We start from the raw sequence: 13,467 nt of genomic DNA, 5'->3' as shown, positions 1-13,467 counted from the left end.
TATATAGCTACATGTGTAGATGTAAATGCAGATAAATTAACTAAATAAGTGTTCTAAATAAATAGAACATAGCTAAATATATCAAAATAAATAGATGTATAAATATATCATGGGGTATATGGGTATGTTTGCATATGTGGATTTTTTTAAATTTATTTTTGATTTTTTTTTTCTTTTTGGTGCTGTCAGATCAATTAAAAATTAATTCCAAAACTTCCCGAACTTGAGAATAAGAAAAACAGCGACTCCAAAGGGATTAAAATGAGTGGGAATTTTTTTTCCCCCCCCTTTTAGTGCCAACTTTAAGCGCTGGGGGGGATTTTTAGGGGGAGCCGGTGGCAGCTGGGACCCGCATCCCCTGCCTGGTGATCCCAAAATCCTTCAGAATTCCCGGCTGTGATCCCAAAATCCTTCAGAATTCCCGGCTGTGATCCCAAAATCCCTCAGAATTCCCGGCTGTGACACACCACGAGTCCCTCCAGGTGAGGAGAGAATTACAAAAGGCTCCAGAGGAATCTCCTGCCCCTGAAGCTGAGCCTTTTCCCAAATCTTTGGGAATCTCCGCTCCCAAAGCCGCATCCAGGGATACGGGCGGGATTTTCCGGGTGCCAGGGGAACGGGGGGGGATCCAACACATCCACAGGGATTCACTCATCCCCATCCCAGGTGGGAGCCGGGGAGCCCCGGGAGGGATGGATCCTGCCGAGGATTCACTCGGGATTTGGGAATATCCATGTGCCAGGAGCCATCCCGCACCGCCCCGGGCAGGCGCAGGGAAGCGGCTGGACCGCCACGCTCGTTTCCATAGGAAACCAGGCTGGGAATGCTGCCTCAGTTCCAGCCCGGGGGCTGAGGAGCTGTTTTGTGCTATTTTAATCCTCCCGGGATTTTTGTTCCCTGGATTTGGCCACACAACGCTCCCTCCTTCTGGCCGAGCTGTGGGAATTGCAGGAATGGGGGGAGATGAGACCTCCACGCCGGGCCAGTGGATCCCACCTCCCAAGGGCTTTACCAACTCTCCCACATTCCCCCCAAACCCAGCCATTCTTCCCTGCATTTGATAAAAACAGGGATATCCTCTCCCTCCGCAGCTCCCCCGGGGGGTGGAGTTGCAATTCCAGCTCTCCCGGAGGGATGCACGGTGCCTTCCCCTGGGAGCACCATCTGGAATGAAGTTTGGCTCCCCAGCACCCTCCCGGGACATCAAATCTATTTTCCTTATGGATCAGGGTGTAATGGCAGCGATTCCCAAGCCCTGCTCCCGGCGATGCTGCAGCAGAAGGAGCCGATTCCGCAGGGTTTGGGGGGTGTTTTTATCCCAAAGGCATCGAGGTTATTGCCAAGGGACATTTGACATTGGCCTCGAGTGCCCCCAGATAAATCCCCACGTCAGGGACGCTGGATTTGGAGCCAAAAGAGATTGTGGAGGTTCCTGGCGCCGGATTTATCCAGGGAAATGGAGCCAGTGGCTCCCAGTGCCTGGCACCGGGCGGATTTCACTGGAAAAGGGCAAATATTGAGTCCCCATCGCAGGTGGGGACACTGGAGTGACCGTCCCCTCCTCCCCACAGCTGCAGCCCTCGCTTCTGGGCACTTAAAAACGCCCAAATCACCCCAGGGCTGGGGAAAAAGAGGATGCAGTGCATTGTAATATTGAAAAAGCTGCATCCAATCCCATTTGGAGGATTAGGAAGTGTCAGCACACACAGACAAAACAGCTGGAAATGGGATGGCTGGGAGGATCCTCAGAGGAAAGGTCAGAATCTCCAACTGGAATGGAGACATTGAAAAAGGGCCTGCTGCTGTTTTCCTGTGGGAAAACAAATTTGGGATGGAAGTCACATTTGGGGCCTTTTGGGATTGGAAGTTCAGCTTTTTAGGAGATGGTTTTTTGCCTGGGGGGTGCAGGGTACAGCTGAAAGGGAATTTCTCTCCCTCTGGTCCCTGACATTCCCTTGGCAGATGCTGGAGCAGCATCCCAGAGGTTTTCCAGAGGTTTTCCAGAGGTTTTCCAGAGGTTTTTCCTTCTTCCCAAGGATGAAGCTGTGCTTGTACTTTCAGGTGTGGGTTATTAGGGAGGTGACATCCAGGAAAGGGCAGGATAAGGATCCAAATTTCCTTTATTGACATATTTATATCCCTGCTGACCTCCCAGGGTGTTCCTCTGCCGGTGGAAAACCTCCTTGCAATCCCGGTTTTCCTGGATTTCCCGGGCTGGGGAGCTGAGATATCAGCGAGATTAAAAGTCAATAATTAGCAAATCTCTCCCTCTCGGTGCCTCTGCTCCACCTGAGCCGTGTGTGGGGCAGGAAAGGGAATAATTCCCAGGAACCAGGAAAGTTGTGGAATAACGAGCTCCTGCTGCCCTTTCCTGCTTTTCTTTCCCACATTCATTTTCCAGCGGTACAACTCGGGCAGGAACAAGCTGGAATGGCTGAAAAGGGGCTGAGCAGTTTTCCCCACGAGTCTGAATTGTTTTTAGGGATGAATTTTGGGATCTGGAGGGGTTGGAGGCGGGAGATCCATGCCTAAAAAGGATGGACCAGCCCCCGGCAGCTGCACGGGAATATTGGGAAAGCTCCCTCTGGAATGGGAATCCAGCGCCCTGTGATCCTCCGGGAGCTGCTGGAGGCGTTTTCTCAGCTCTGGCGTTTCCCTGCTCCCCCGGGAAGCATCTCTGGTTCCCTGGGAATTCCAGGAGCCTCTCCCAGGATGCATTCCCGGAGGGCCCGCACCTCTCCCGCCCTGCTTTTCTTTAATTAACTCATTAGGATTCCAGGGACAGGGATGTCTCCAGCGGGGAGCTGCTCTCCCGGTGCTGGCGGTGATGGATGGACGATTCCTGCTGCTTGCGATCCCAAGAAACGCCCCGGGGCTGCAAATCCGGGGTCATTCCAGGGTAAAAAGAGGGGGGAAAAATAGGAATTGGGATGATGTAATGCTCGGGCTTTTGTGGATGCTCAGGAGTCTTGGTGTTGGTTTTGTGATTATTTGGAGTGGGGGGAATTAATAAAAAGCCAAACAAGGAAGAGGCAACCGTGTGGATTAAAGATGGAAAGAAGAGGATTAAGGGATTGAAGGGAAAAGAGGTGCTGGGAATGCAGATGGAGGGGAGCTTTCCCCTTTCAGCCTCTCTGCCTGTGGGAAAAGAGGGGGGAAAAAAACAAAAAAAGATTTTGATAAGCTCTTTAAAAAATTCATGAGGTTTCCAGCTCTGTTTGTTTATTGTTTCCCAGGGATAAACCCCTGGAATACAACATCCCGTTTGTCAGCAGGGCCTAAATCAGATTGTCCTGCTAATAAATTATAAAAACCAACACTTTGAGATGGTGCTGCTGGCACAGGGCTGGGGGCTGGGTCAGGAAAGAAAGATGTGGGGCAGGAGGGGGTGGTTTGGGGAGGAGGGGATGGCTCAGGGAAAGAGGGGATGCTCCATCCAACCTGGGCTTGGACACTTCCAGGGATCCAGGGGCAGCCACAGCTTCTCTGGGCACCCTGTGCCAGGGCCTCACACCCTCTCAGGGAAGGATTTCGTCCCAAAATCCAATCTAAATCTCTCCTTTTTTAGTTTAAAACCATCCCCTCTTGTCCTCAGCCAGAGCAATTTTCTCCCTGAATACAAAGCATTCCTTAAGCCAGGCAGGAATTCCCAAGCAATGGGCATTTTGCAATCCGGGGTTTTGTTTTTTTTCCAGCTCTGTTTTTTTTCCAGAGCTGGTGAAGTCCAAAATTCGATGGAGATTCCTGTCAGGGCTGTCCTGAGCATCCCTGGTGCTCCATGAGGATGGGAGGCACATCCCAGCTGCAGCTCCCACTCCCCAGCCTCCCTCACGCTCAGCCAGACGCAGCAGCTCCCCTCTAAACTTCAAAAAGAGATCCAATTTCCATTTCTTCCCACTAATTCATGGATCTGGGTTTGTCTTTCACGTGTTGGAGTTTGCAGGCTGCCCTTGGAGCATGGCAGGCACTGGGATGTGACAGTGCCACGTCCTGCCAGGAGAACCCACGGATGGCATCGCCAAACCGCCCCTGGAATTTCTTCCTGCCCTGCAAACTCGCGGCTTTTGGAGGAAAAGCGTTTGAAGGAGGGAATTTTTGGAGGGTGAGGGGTTTGGATCAGCGAGGGGCTCCCCAGCTGGAGCCCACCCTGGAAGGGCAGCGTGTCCTGGATGCAGGGAAATAAATCCTCCAGCAATTCCTGGGAGCCTCAGGGACGGTGCATGATTGAATCCTCGGGATAACGGTGGTGGATGTGGGGAAGGACCAGAGCACAGCAGGGATGATGATCTGGCCCTGACCTGGGCAAGAGGCAGCTCCATAAATCCTTGCTCCCAGGGCGGAGCTGGAATTTTTCCCAATGAACACTCGGAGTTCTGGGCTCGGCCTGAGGCTGTGGCTGCTCCCGGTGGTGCTTTTGGTGTGGATCAGGACATTCCCAGCTGGAGCAGGTCCCCAGATCCTGGTGGCAGAGCAGGTGTTTGGCTGGGGGGGAGCAGAGGAACCATCTGTGTGCACAGGGATCATCCTGATGCCTCCACGGAGCTGCGAATCCAGAGGAAAAGCTGCTTCCCATGGCTTTGCCGCAGGATTTTGGCTCTTCCCTTAACTCTGGCTCATAAATGAGCTGGGAGCTGCTCCTCACCCTCCCTGGGGCAGGTTTGCACTCCTGAGGGTGAAAATCTGGAGAAAGGTGAGGCAAATCCGGATTTCTTCCACTGTGGAACAGGGAAACTCAGGAAAACCTTCCAAAATCCCCATTTTTGCCCCATTTTTCCGCCCTCCCTTGGCAGCTCCTGGCAGAGGAGTTTTCCCTGCTGGTGAGGATGAGGAGCATCCTGATGGGGGGAAGGAGGAGTGACGGTCCCCAGGCAGGGGTGACATCGCTCCCACCAGACAGGAGAAGATCCCGGGGGTTCCTGGGGGTGTCCATCCCCTCCAGCCTCTCCTCGCTGGATCCGGAGCCCACAGAGCGCTGGAGCAGCTGGAAAAGCTTCAGGCACGGCAGTTCCCGAGCCTGGACGGCGGCAGGAGATTATGGAGCTTTGGAGCAGACACGTGGAATGGCTGTGTCCTACTTTTGGAGAGCAGAATCCAGCGCGAAAAAAGAGAGAAAAGACATGGTTGTGGTGAGAGCAAATATAGCAACGGGCTCTTCTGGAGGGCTGCGAGGGACAGAGCCCTGCCAGGGTGATGTCCTCGCCACGGTGACATCCCCACAGCCTGGCATGGACCCTGGGAATGTGGAAAAGGGCTTGTTTGTCCCCCAGAGTCTCCTCCTTCGCTCCAGGGAATCTCTCCGGGCACATTTCAGGCTGACACAAGCAGGGTCTCCTCTCTCTTCCCTCGGGAGGAGCAGCCAGTTCCTCGGCAGTGTCCTCCCCTTTGTCCTGCTGTCCCTTCTTGTTCCTGTCCCCGTTCCTGCCCCTGTTCCTATTTCTGTCCTTGTCCCCATCCCTGTCCCCACCCCATCCCCATCCCTCACCCCATCCCGGGGTGATTCCACCGGGAGCCCTCCCTCACCAATCCATGCCCAAACTGGAATCAATTAAAACCCCTTTAATTACCGAGTGGAGGCGAAGGGAGCTGCAGCAGCAGGTGCTGCCGGGGTGCATTCCCAACATTCCCGCCGGGAATTCTGTGACTCAGCCCTGGGTTCGCTGCCGGTGCTCCATTATCCCCGATCAATAGAACAGTTATTACTTAATGGGCTAAAATTGTCATTCTGAGGGCCCAGATCTGCCTGTTCTGGCACTGCTAATTGGAGGGGGGCTTAATGAAAATGTAAATCCAGGCCCATTAATCAAACAATTATTTGGGAACCACGAGACAGCCGGCGCTGAACCTAATTAAGAAATAAACAAAGTTAATCAGTGAGCAGAAAACATTTACTAATCAGAGAGGTACGTTGCAAGCAAGAAATATCAGGCAATCCTTTATTAAACATTCCCAAACCTGCTCCTCTCCTTAATAACCCGACATTCTGGCTTCCAGGAAGGCCCATCCTGGGTTTATTAAAGCATTTGTTCTGCTTTAGGGTCCACTGGGCACTGCAGAACAGAAATTCATTACACTGCCAGAAGAATAATTGCATCAATTTCAAATAATAGGGCCAGGGCCCCTTTGGGGACAGGGGGTGGCACCTGATCCTGGGGTGGTTTGGGTTTAATTATTGGCATTTAGAGCTCGCCCAGCTCCAGAGTTAATTCTGATAAAAATAGAAAAAATGCAAAAACATCTAAAGATGGAGCTGGTGACATTTCCCTTCCTGGAAAACCTGCTTGTCAGGCACAATTCCGGGATAAATGGGAATATTCACTCCCAACTTCCTCCTGCCCAGTGTCCCTTCCCATCATCCCCAATATTTCCAAAACCAGGAAAAGCTTCAGGTCCCTAAGCTGCTTTTCAGTTTCCCCTTTGACCCTGCAGCAGGGCTGGGATGTGGTCCTGGGGTTTTATCCATAAATCCCATGGATTCTGCTGTTCCCATCCCGTTCCTGCTCCTTTCCCTCTCATCCATGGAGAGGTGTGGGATGGGGCTGAAAGTCCCTGGGATTGGGGGAGGGAGTTGGGAGGAGACCCCAGCCTTGACACCCCTGAAGCCCCCAAAGCTCATCCCAATCCCTTTTCCCTGTGTTTTTCCAGAGCCACCCTTAAGCTCATTTTCCCCCAGCCAGGCTAAACTGTTTATCCAAAGCCTCCGTCATTAGGTTAACGATTCTCAGCAAATTATTTTATCATTATTTTATCCACAGCCCGGCTCAAATCGAAGATGGGAAGAGTGGGAATGTCAGCAGCTCCATCAGGAGGGATGGGCACGGGAGCCACGGGATGCTCAGTCCATTTTCCTGCCCTTGGATACCCCACGGTCTGCAATGGTCCAGCTGCTGGGATGGGTGAAGGTTGTGCTGCCACCCCCAGCAGCTGTCCCATGGATGGGTGACCCCCGAGCACAGGAGACTTCCCAGGACCTTCCCAGCGCTGCAGGACCGTGAGATTCCAGGGAACGGGAAAAGCTGGAGTGACCCAAGCAGGTCCCTGTGTTAGAGGAGCAGGTTCCCAACCTGCGGATCAGCACCTCCCCCGCAGCCCCGGGATGATTTCCAGGGCTCCAGCGCCGTGCCCGTGTCATTTTTCAAACAATTAAAGATAAAGAGGCCCGGGCGCAGCTCGTGTTTCGGTGTTAACGCTGCTGCCAAATATCATCACGTCAGAGCCGCCTGTAAAACAAAGGAGATCGATAAGATTCCCACTCCAGGAGAGCAGCTCGGGGTTATCCTGGTGCTCCTGTGAACCCTTCCCTGCGACCTGCTGGGCTTGATTTCCCCTTTTCCCGGCTCTTTAATTCAGCAGCCGGGGTGCATGGGCTTTAATGGGCATGGGTGTAATGGGCTTTGCCTCGTTCTTCTGCTTCCTCCGCCAATCCCAGAAAAAGAATTTGGGTTGGAAGGGAGTTTCAAATTCATCCCGTTCCACCCCCTTTTATTTTCCACTATCCCAGGTTGCTCCAAACCCCATCCAGCCTCACCTTGGGCCCTTCCAGGGATGGAAGGAGTCCGTTTTTCAGGGATATAACCTACCTTGATCACACCTGGCAGACCGGCTTTCCCTTAAGCAGCTTTTCATTCCCACTTTTCCTGCCTTTCTTTCCCCGAAAACCTTCCCAGCTGCTCGATCACAGCCGATTTGCAAGGCCAAGACATTTAAAACACCCTGAGAGCAGCCGGGGATGAAAGGCGTGAGCTCCAGCAAGGTGAGAGCTCCTGGAAACTCATCCTTTGGGAGAGCTTTGGAGATAAGGCAGAGCCTGAATTCCCCCTCTGGAAGTCTCACCTGCCTTTACAAAGGAGCGGGAGTCACACGGAGCTGAATAACTCGGATTTTAAAAGGAAAACACTCTTTGTTAGCGGCTGAATAAAGCCCTGATTTGCCGAGGCTCTGGAGATCTTGGTTGTGGCACTCAGGGTTTCCATGACAGGGCTCTTATCAGGGAGATACCGATCTGTGCCCAGCTGCCCCTTAATTAACGATGCTGACCCTCATCAGGGGACAAAGAGGAGTGACAGAGACACCCGTGAATTTCTCAGGCTCCTTCCCTCTCAAATTCAGCCCATCCTGTTTACAAACACCCCTAAGGCTTCTCAGCGGCAATTCCCTTTGACCCGACCTAATTTATTTCTTTATTTTGTTCTTCTCCTTTTTTGTCTGCCCCGATCAAGGCGAGCCTTTCTGGTTTTGTTTTTTTCTTTTATTTTTTTTTTTTTTGGACAGCTTTTGAACGGAGTTTGTTGGGATTTTTTTCCCAGCGAACCTGAGAAATCCGTTATCTCCGCAGCCCGAATGGATTCAGGGAACTGCTCAGATCTCTGAAAGCAGAAAACTGCGGCTTTTCCAGCCTGGTTCCAGCTGCTCCATCCAGCTTGGAAGGTCGGCATCCCACCGCCTGATCTTCCCAATCCTCCTGTGACCTTGCATTCATGGCTCAGCATTCCCAAAATGTCCCCAAAGGAGCCGTGTCCGTGTTCCCCACACCGAGGATGCGGCACCCGCTGCTCCCCAGCTCCCATCCAGCTCCTGCCAGCCCCATATTCCATTCCAAACCCCTCCTGGATTCCAGGAAAATGCAGTTTTCCAGCTCTCTGTGCAGCAGCAGGATGGAAAGGGCTGGATCCCCACGACAGGGACTGATCCACTTCCCATCCCTGCGGGATTTGGGAATAACATCCCGTCTAAACTCACTCTCTCCCAGTTTAAAGCCATTCCCCGTGTCCTGGCCAACGTTGCTCTTTGAAATGCTGAGACCAGCTCAGCACCACAGCCCGGCTGGGATGGAGCGGGGTCGGCTGGAAAACAGCAAAGCCATGGAAGCAAAGCCAGGGGATGACGGGAGCAGGGTGGGAAAGGTCGGAATTTGCTGCTTGTTTCTAATGAAATGCCACTTTCCACCCTGGGCAGCGTGGGAAGGTGCACAAATTATCCCAGCTGAGACTGGATTATCCCATGTGCTGGAGATCCCATCCCCATCCCATCCCAATCCCCATCCCATCCCCATCCCATCCCATCCCATCCCATCCCATCCCATCCCATCCCATCCCATCCCATCCCATCCCATCCCATCCCATCCCATCCCATCCCATCCCATCCCATCCCATCCCAATCCCCATCCCATCCCATCCCATCCCATCCCATCCCATCTCATTCCTCATTCCGACTCCATCTCCTGGGGCCTCTCCCAGTACAAACCAGTCACCGTTATGCCCAGTTCATATCCAGGCTGTGTTTAACCCTTTCCTTTTCCAATTCCCATTATCCCACAGTGCTTTTCTTGGAGCGTGGAGTCTGCTGGAACCCGGGATTTACGGCAGCTCCTCCCACTCCTCTCCCCAACTGCCCCAAGCCACCCTCCCACTCTGCAGCCCCCTGAGGGTCTGCACTGGCCTCTCCCACTCAAGATCCAACATTCCCCTGTGGAAAAAAAACATCCCAAAACTCAGCTTCCCCCGGGAACCTCTCCAGATCCCAACAAGACCTTCACCACGGCAGTGGCCAGTAGCCCAGAGGAGGTGGTAGCCAAGCCCTGGGCACTGGAGAGGAAAGAGAAGAGTTTATTTTGGGCTGAGGACTGAGGAGATGAAAGCCATTGATCCCAGCTCGTAATTACATCGTTATCTCTGTCCTGGGAGATAAAGAGATTTCTCCCTGCTGGCTTTTGGAAAAGCTGGGCTGGAAAGTGGATAGAGAAGGGATTTATTTATTTGAGCTCCTCTGGTTTTTTAAGTGAAATGTTAAAGAGGAAAATGCTTGGTTTATTTCTTTTTTTTCCACCCCTCCAGGATATGGGAAGCCAGGGAATGTTTCTCTCCTGCTCCAGGATCGGGCAGGAGATGAGGAGAGCTCCGTAACGTGGAAGTTTTAATGAATTATCCCGCAGGAGATAATCAGAAAACAGCACTGCCGGGCCTGAGGGGTCGCTGGGTGCTGCTGGGACCTCCTGGAGCCACGGGAGCCTCGCAGAGGAGCCACACTGGATTTCAGAGGAGTGCAACAACAGCCCAAGGCTTTGCCAACACCTCCATCCCATGGCTTCTCTCCAGGGATGGTCCTGGCGCCTCTCCCAGATCAGCCAAGGACCTGCCTGAGGTCCTGGCAGCTGCTAAAGGTGCTGCTGCCATCCCCATTTCCCAGCCCCTGCATGAAGAGCAAACTGGGATGGATTTCCCAAGCACTGTAAATTCCTGCTCCTGACTGGCCCCACCAGAACTGGGATGAGAATCCATTGGTTCCTCCAAAGGTGCAAATCCCATGAGCACACCTGGAAAAAAAGCGGCTGGAAGAGCGGAACGGTTCAGAGGTGCCCAGATGGAATTAAAGCTGGGAAGCCACCTGCAGGAGCAGGAGATTCAAAGGATGGTCCTGAACAAGCCCAATTTGCAATCCAAGGAATTCCCTTCCAGACAGTCTGAGAAAAAAAACGGGAGGAGAAATAGGAATTAGAGTGTGAAGGATCCTCTCAAAACGGGAGGAGAAATAGGAATTAGAGTGTGAAGGATCCTCTCAAAATGGGAGGAGAAACGGGAATTAGAGGGCGTAAAGGATTCTCTTTTATTCCCATGGATTTGCACAGAATCCCTCTTTCCCTCTTTGGAATAATTTTCCATTCAGGAATTCACAACCATCCACAAACACCTCAACACCTTCATCCCAGAGAATCCTCATCCCAGTCTTCATCTGGAGCTGGATGGTTTCTCTGCTGGGACCTCCTGGGTTGGATTTCTTGGCTGGGAGGTCTTGGGTGGGACTGAGATTCCTCCACTGGGATTTCTCTGCTGGGCAGGAAAGGGAAAAGAGGAGGAAAAATCAGCGAGAGGAACCCGACGCTGGAAAACAAAAACATTAAAAAGAAGTTAAAACTCAATTTTAAGGCTGCTGGGGGCGTTTTTCCCCAGAGGACAAAGCCAAAACTCTTCCCTGCCACTGAAGGTTTGGAAGAGAAGCAGCGTTAAGGAGCGGCTTTTTTTTTTTTGCGATTATCCCCCGAAATTCCCAAATCCCTGGAAACAGCGGGATGTCCTTCCGACACCTCCTTCCCGCTCCATCCCTGGAGCTCCAGTGACATCTGCTGCTGTCTCTGGGCATCGCCACCGGTCCCCACCTGGACTGGGCTGGTCCCCACCAGCCGAAACCGAGCCTAAAAACTCCAGAATAAAAGGAAATAAATAAAAGGAAATAAAAATAAATGGGGGGGGGGGGGGATTAAAAGGAAATAGAAGGAAATAAATGGAAAATAAAAGGAAATAGAAGGAAATAAAAGAAGGAAATAAAGGGGGAATAGAAGGAAATAAAGGGAATAAATAAAAGGAAATAAAGGGAAATAAATAAAAGGAAATCAAAGGGAAATCAAAGGAAATCAAAGGAAGTCGTTGCTTGGTTGAGCAGCAGCACAATGGGAGCTGCCACCACCCGAGGGAGCGGCTCCTGCTCCCCAAACTGGGGGTGAGGGAGGGCACTGAGAGGGGAAAAAGCCTCCCACCACCACTCCTGCTTTTCCTCAGGGCCTTCACCCCCAGGCACCAAGCGAGGGGGAGCTCATGGATGATTTAAACCTGCACGATTTTCCCCAGGACATTCCCAAACCCAGGAATTCCTGTCATCCCCCCGGAGGATCCAGGATCTTCCCCCCCCCAAAAGCCACCCCCAACTCCTCAACATCTCGAGCCCAACGCCAATTCCAGCAGCCCCAACCCCGCAGGAATTCCCAGAACCAGGCCCTCTGCCCAGCCCATGAGGTTCCTATTCCCACAGGGAGTGAAAGAAGGAAAAAAAACCCCGTGTGTTTTTTATTCTTTTTCCAATAGTCTCACTTTATTAGATACCACATCAAGAGAGGATGTTGTGCTGCATGCAGCGGAAGACTGGAGGATTCCTAATTCCTGTGTAACGTTTTCTTTCAACAGTTGTAAACTGATATTTGGCTGTAAAATCACTGCATGCGAGTCTGAATGCAAACAGCAGTAGAAGAGGCTTTTCATTTTCTTTTTTTTGCTTTTTTTTTTTGTTTGTTTGTTTGTTTGTTTTTTCACCATTCCCAATCCATAGGTGCATGCTTTATTTACAACAAAAAGAAGTCATTCAGGGCAGGAATTATCATCAGAAAAACTGAGAAGAGGGCGGGGGGCAGAGACCAGGACCGTGGTTTTGCACAATACTGAGGAGTTTGGCAAGTTGCACTTGATTTTTGGAGGTGCAAAGAGATGATCTGAGTATCCTTTTCCCAAAGAAAGCAGGCTGGCCAGGGAATGGGAATACAGGATGGGATAAGGGTAACCTTAAGTGAGTTGTTCTGCACATAGAAAGGAGGCTGGGCTGCTGCAGGACTGGGAGAAATTAAGGGATTGCTGAAATAATGATTTTTAAAGGTTGTTTTTTTTTTTAAACTCGGCCACACATTTCCCCAGCACAGCTCCGTGCCCAGGTGCTGCTCTGGGTATGAACAGGAATGTTCGGGCCAGATCCATCCCTCTGGAAAGGTCAGTGACATCTTATTATTAGAGTTATTAAGGGTTATTATAGAGTTATTGAGGTTGGAAAAGGGAGATCCTGGATCCCACAGCTCACCTGGAGCAGGGAGGCTTCAGCACGGGATGCAGAGAAAAACAGTCCAAAAGAACAGGATTGTTCCAGGCTGGGTCCTGGCCAGAGTCAGGGATCTCACCTTGACTGGCACAGAGGCAAGAATTCCATGAAAAAGGGAAAAATTCCAGGTTTCCTCTTCCATTCCACCCCTCTGCCCAAGCTCAGCAGAGCGATGGAAGAGGATTCCCAGCTCTGGGAGGGGTTGGGTTGGCTTTTCCCACCTGGAGATCCAAGGAGGGAAAGGGCCAGGCTGGGCCAGCTCAGCACAGAGGGGTTTGTGTCACCCAGGGCTGGGGACACCCGGGGCACATCAGCTTCTGCTGGAGGACAGGGGAAATGCAGAAAACATCGGGAAAACAAAACTCATCCAACTCAAAGAGCGAGTGGCTGCAGCAGAAGGGGCAGGGAAGGTTTCACACAACATGCGCGGTGTGACAAAAAATTCTGTATATTCCATAGTGCTCAGTGTGCTCCTATCCACAGGGCCGTGCTTGGGGTTTTCCAGGGAATGGTTCCAGAGCCAGGGAACGGTTCCGGAGCCAGGGAACTGTTCCAGAGCCAGGGAATGGTTCCAGAGCAGTTCCAGAGCGGTTCCAGAGCGGGAAACGGTTCTAGAGCGGTTCCAGAGCTGTTCCAGAGTAGGGAGCGGTTCTAGAGCGGTTCTAGAGCGGGGAACGGTTCTAGAGCGGTTCCAGAGCGGTTCTAGAGTGGGGAACAGTTCTAGAGCGGTTCCAGAGTGGTTCCAGAGCGGTTCTAGAGCGTGGAACGGTTCTAGAGTGGGGAACGGTTCTAGAGCGGTTCCAGAGCGGTTCTAGAGCGGATAACGGTTCTAGAGCG

This window comes from Poecile atricapillus, chromosome 16 (genome assembly GCF_030490865.1).
Source record: "Poecile atricapillus isolate bPoeAtr1 chromosome 16, bPoeAtr1.hap1, whole genome shotgun sequence".
Lineage (NCBI taxonomy): Eukaryota > Metazoa > Chordata > Aves > Passeriformes > Paridae > Poecile > Poecile atricapillus.
This window is presented reverse-complemented; position numbering follows the sequence as displayed.